Source organism: Lathyrus oleraceus, chromosome 4 (assembly GCF_024323335.1).
Source record: "Lathyrus oleraceus cultivar Zhongwan6 chromosome 4, CAAS_Psat_ZW6_1.0, whole genome shotgun sequence".
Taxonomy (NCBI): Eukaryota; Viridiplantae; Streptophyta; class Magnoliopsida; order Fabales; family Fabaceae; genus Lathyrus; species Lathyrus oleraceus.
In genome coordinates this window covers 135,739,531-135,745,362 of record NC_066582.1, presented here as the reverse complement: position 1 = coordinate 135,745,362, position 5,832 = coordinate 135,739,531, and positions in this window count along the sequence as shown.

Genomic DNA, 5,832 nt, shown 5'->3' with positions numbered 1-5,832 from the left:
CATCCATGTCTTCAGACATCGTCTAACGTACGACACAATCAGAAGCTCGTCATCAAACCTCCTGGATGGCATCTCTAAGCCCATCTCCATCAAGACTAGCTCCTGATTGACAAGCGCAAATTTTTGGGGCATTCTAGTGTTCAATAATCTTTCACCTCCAGACCACGAACGGCACATACCATTCTACTCTCTCGGTTCAAGAATATTGAACAGGGGCAGCTGTCATACCCCAAAATTTGCCCGTTGATATTACAAAGCATTCCTCAAGACCCTCCGACTTGCTCTGCAAGGCACTGACATCAAATGGACAAAAGCCCAGCTCACAACAGGCCCAATCCAAAAGTGGCCCAAAATAGCTTGCTCGCTAGGCGAGCAATTCCTTCGCCTAGCGAACATTTCATCATGACACTCGCCCAGCGAAGCATCAGATCCAAAAGTGGCCCAAAATAGCTTGCTCGCTAGGCGAGCAATTCCTTCGCCTAGCGAAGCTTGCGAAAATCTGAAGTTTTGGACCTCATTTTAAGCCCATTAGGTCACCACCTCTACTATTATAAATACCAGCTCCTCAGCCACGAAAAAGGGGACAGACCCAAAGGGAGAAACACAGACAGACCCAAAGGGAGAAACACAGAGGAAGACGGACAGAGAAGGACGGAAACCCTGGCGCAGAAACCCTACTAACCTGAAGGCAGCCCATCCGCACCGAAACTACCGCCGCCTCCAAGCAATCAGTCCCCTTCAATATCGCAATTGCACACAGGTTTGCGTATCATCACTGTTTTACGTTTCCAATTGATATTCTTTACATGCATGATGCATTCCGATTAAAGTTTTGATATGTAATTTGATTTCGTATGTGAATCTAAGTATGAACATCCCGTATAATTGTCTATGCTATGCCTGTGATCAAATGCCATAAGAGTGCAGGTTTTCGGAAGTCATGCTGCTGTCAAATTCCAAACCCGTGGCCGCTCGCTAGCTCATCGCTAAGCGAGCCTGCAGCGAGCCTTCGCTGAGCCTTCGCTAGGCGAAGCAGAGGCGAAGGGGACAGGGGTTGCTTTGTCTCTTTGCTGTTCTATGCTTATCTAATTACGATTTTTGCATCACTTGGCCTGAACTCATAACTGTTATGTTTATTTTATGGTGCAATTGTCAAATCATATTTTATCTTAATGCTCTAACCCGTGTGTTGAATGGTGTAAAAGCTTCCATATCCTCAATGAAGTGGCCGGCTAGGTACTCCACTTTACGTGTGGGAGACCTTAGTGGAGATGGATTCTAAATTACTTCACTTTAATGTGAAGATTCATATTGATTGCCTAATTAATCTTAATGTATTAATTTTTAATGTATTGATTTTAATGTGTTGATTTTAATGTGGAGATCCATCATAATTACCTAATGAACTTAAAATATGGACTTTAAATAAATGATATCGGACCGCTCTTTGTTACCCCACGATTACGTAATACGGTCATGTCCCGCGAATATGGGGATACCCTTAGCAAAGACCCTTCGGTTAAATCATCATAAAATAAATCATGGTCCCTCGGATGTTGCCTTCAAAATTACGATTTTGTCCCTCGATGACCCTTCGGTGTAGCTTACGGTTAAATGATGATAGTCCCTTCGAATGCTAAGGTATCCTCACAACTGTTGCCTTCTATGACCAGCCGATGACCCTACGTTGACCCTTCTACATCCAAAGGATGAAACTACTTACTTCTCAATAGTAAGGACAGTTTTACCCTCACAAGGATAGGAAATGCCCGGAAAGACCTCGGACAGGTATAACCCTTAATTGCTCATTCATAACCTAAAATATTCTTCCCACCTTGCACATTTCAAACATTTTTGGAAAATCACCATTTAGCATACATTCGTACTAGGATCATTGCTGAGTTATATTTTTCTAAATAACTTTCAAATCTAAATGCGATAACCACTTTGTATACATTCATGCAAGAATCATTACAAAGTTAAATTCTCATTTTCAAAACATTTTTCACACATTTCTCAAAAGCACTTTTTCAAACAAGGAAAACATAAATGATTGAGCAATTAAGAGCCCATGGATAACCATGGATACAAAGGGTGCTAATACCTTCCCTTTGTATAACGTACCTCCCGAACCTAAGAATCTAAATTAAGGTCTTTCCTGTTCTTTTCCACCTTTCCTTATGGGATAAAAGAAAAGTCGGTGGCGACTCTTGCTAACCGCGACATTGCGATAAAAAACAAAAAGTCCAGTTCACCGTATGACAACATTCATACAATATATTATTCGCCAATATAGGCCAATCATCAAATATGTACACCTAGATTTCATTCCAAAACGTACACAACATTTAAATATCAATTTTTCACTTTTCAAACAGTGTTAACCGGTTAACGCATATGGTTAATCGGTTAACGTAAAACAGAATGCGCTTCTTGGCAATTTTTAACAGTGTTAACCGGTTAACGCCCTAGGTTAACCGGTTAACGCAAGACAGAATGTAATTTTTTCAATATTATAACAGTGTTAACCGGTTAACGCCCTGGGTTAACCGGTTAACGCAAAACAGAATGTTGTTCCTGCGCTAACACGAAACAGAATGCAGATTTCCTCGCATTTTTCATCGTTGGAGGACTTCCAGACCTCCGATTTCGATTCCGTAAAAAGCTACACGTTCAGAAAATTATGACTCATCCAAATATATATTCATTCACAGTTTTAGCATAATTTAATCATCACAATTCAAGAGTATTTATCAAGACCTAATAATTCCAAAACCATGCCAATTAAGGATTTCAACCTAAAACATGTTCCTACCCATTGACTCAATCATACTAACCCATAATGATAAGGATTTCCCCCCTTACCTTGTCAATTTGATGGAAACCTTGACTCCTTTCGCTTTTCCTCTCCTCTTTCTCTATTGCCTTCAGTGCTCAAGTGAATTCTAATTCGCACTTCCTTCACTCTTACTATTTATAATAGTATTCTAGTTGGGCTTAAATCATCTAATTTAATCACTAGGCCCAATAATACCTAATATTTAAATACCTCTATTTAAATTTAAATAATTAACCACTCACTATGCAACCAAGTTAATTAATTAATTCAATTATTTAATTATATCTTATATCACTAAATAATTAATTCTCACACTAATTAAGTTAATTAATCCATTATTATACTACCTCACAACCGCTTAATTACTTAACACTCCAAATAATTAAATATAATATAATAAAAATAATATAATAATAATTCCTAAAAATTGGGCTGTTACAACTCTCCCCCACTTAAAAGATTTTCGTCCTCGAAAATTCCTCAGACGAACAACTCTTGATACGATTCCCTCATCTTATCCTCGAGTTCTCAACCTGCCAATGGAAAATAAAACAAGCACCGACAGTGTTCTCACACACATGTCGCATACTAGGGAACAAACCTAATTAAACAACCTGGCCGGACGGACCGACCTGCTACTAATGTAATACATTAGTGACTATTGACCAACTGGTCGACCATGCTCTGATACCACTAATGTAACACCCCTTTTTTCTACCCCAAATTATTTAACATATAATCAGAGTAAATAAGCACGCATATAAACAAAAGGGCGTCACATCGACGTTTTCAAAACTTAAAACTTTCGAAAACCAACAATACACCTGGTCATTTAAAATAACACATTTCACTCATCATGAATATTCAAGCAATAATTAAATTTAAATAATTAACCACTCACTATGCAACCAAGTTAATTAATTAATTCAATTATTTAATTATATCTCATATCACTAAATAATTAATTCTCACACTAATTAAGTTAATTAATCCATTATTATACTACCTCACAACCGCTTAATTACTTAAAACTCCAAATAATTAAATATAATATAATAAAAATAATATAATAATAATTCCTAAAAATTGGGCTGTTACAGCATGCACTTCCAAAAGTATTCAAGATACAAGGTACAAGCAGAATTCTAAGTCTAAGCTTCAAGAATATCGTGTTAGTAAGCAACTTTTTGTGACATTTAAAGCAGATAGGAAAACAGATTACCAAAGAGTACATCAACAGCAGTAAGATCCTCACAGGATATAATTCATTCAACTCTCAAGTGTTTAGATTAACTGTTTACACTCAAAGCACAACATGAAAGTTAGTAAAACCATAAGCTTGAAAAGACTCTAACATCCACAATTGAAATACATGCACACAAAGATCAAAAGGACTTTTATTTGGTTGTAACGTGGCCAAGGTAAGGGTGAGATAAATCCTAAGGGACTAAGTTAAAATTCAAAGAGATAAAAGAGACTTGAAAGAAACTGCGGGAGTTGAATTTACAAAATATTTCATTCACTTGAACAACTCTATAGCAATTGTTTTCTCTTCTCCTTTCTCTTTTTATTCATTTTTTTAGAAGGAGTATGTATTGACATGTATTGACATCCTTCTATTTTTTTCATTCATTTTTTTCTTTTCTATTTTTTTTCTATTTTTCTTTTCTTTTTCTACCAACTTCTGAAATATTACAAACATAATTATTCAACCCCACACAACTCCAAACAAGACTTTTTCAATCCTTTGAATATGGTGATAACATTGTTTTTCACTTCTCGGCTTGTAATGAGTTTTAAACAAAAAAAGGATAATAGGCTCAAGGGGGTTTCAAACAAGGGATGAAATTATTTCAGGGTTGGCTTTTTGGCTAATTGGCTAAAAAAACAAAAAAAAAATTGTCTTTATCATACCATTGTGCACAAGTAAACAACAGCATCAACAAGAGTCAGTTCAAGTTCTAGAGACTAACAAACATGAGTGAATCACACAAGAAAGAAAGAGATGGATTTTTATATGTTATCCATATAAGGCTCAAAGTTCACCAGGGTTAATGATCTACTGCTAAAGATATACAATTTACAGTTTAGTCCTACCTATCATACTAAAAATGCACAAGAAATTTTTCACATCACACCACAAAACTTTAGTCAAGAGAACTAATAAAAATACTCATAATTGTAACTCAAAAACCAAAGGAAAAAGCATGCAATTTTTTATTTATTTTAAATTTTAACCAAAAATAGAGAAAAACTGAAAACAAAAAAAGAAAACAAAACAAATAAATGGTTCCCTCCCCCACACTTAAAATATGCATTATCCTCAATGAAAGGACACAACTATTAAATAAGAGTGAGAGAAAAGGAAAAGGTGCTCTTTGGTCAAGTTGCAGGGTAGGTGGGCTTTTCCAAGGAAATCTCTTCTAAGAGTGCATCTTCAGGCACCGCACTTTCATGGAATATCTTCAGGCGCTGCCCATTGACCTTAAAGGTTTTATCAGTACCTGCACTTTTTATTTCTACTAAACCATGAGGGAAAATATTACTAACAACAAAAGGGCCAATCCACTTGGATCGAAGTTTCCCAACCATAAGCTTAAGGCGGGAGTTAAACTGTAAAACTTGTTGGCCCATAGAGAATTCCTTCCTAGAAATCATCTTATCATGAAAGTGCTTAGTTTTCTCTTTATAAATCCTATAGCTCTCATAAGCCTCTAGCCTAAGTTCTTCAAGTTGTTGTAATTGGAGTTTTCTTTCAATACTTGCTTGTTGCATCTCCAAATTACAATTTTTTACCGTCCAATAAGCACGATGTTCTATTTCTACAGAAAGGTGACGTGCCTTACCAAAAACAAGTTGATAGGGGGACATCCTTATTGGTGTCTTAAAAGCGGTTCTTTGAGCCCAAAGTGCGTCTTCTAGATGACGGCTTCACTCCTTCATGTTTGGTTGCACCATTTTCTCTAAGACATGTTTGATCTCCCTGTTTGAGA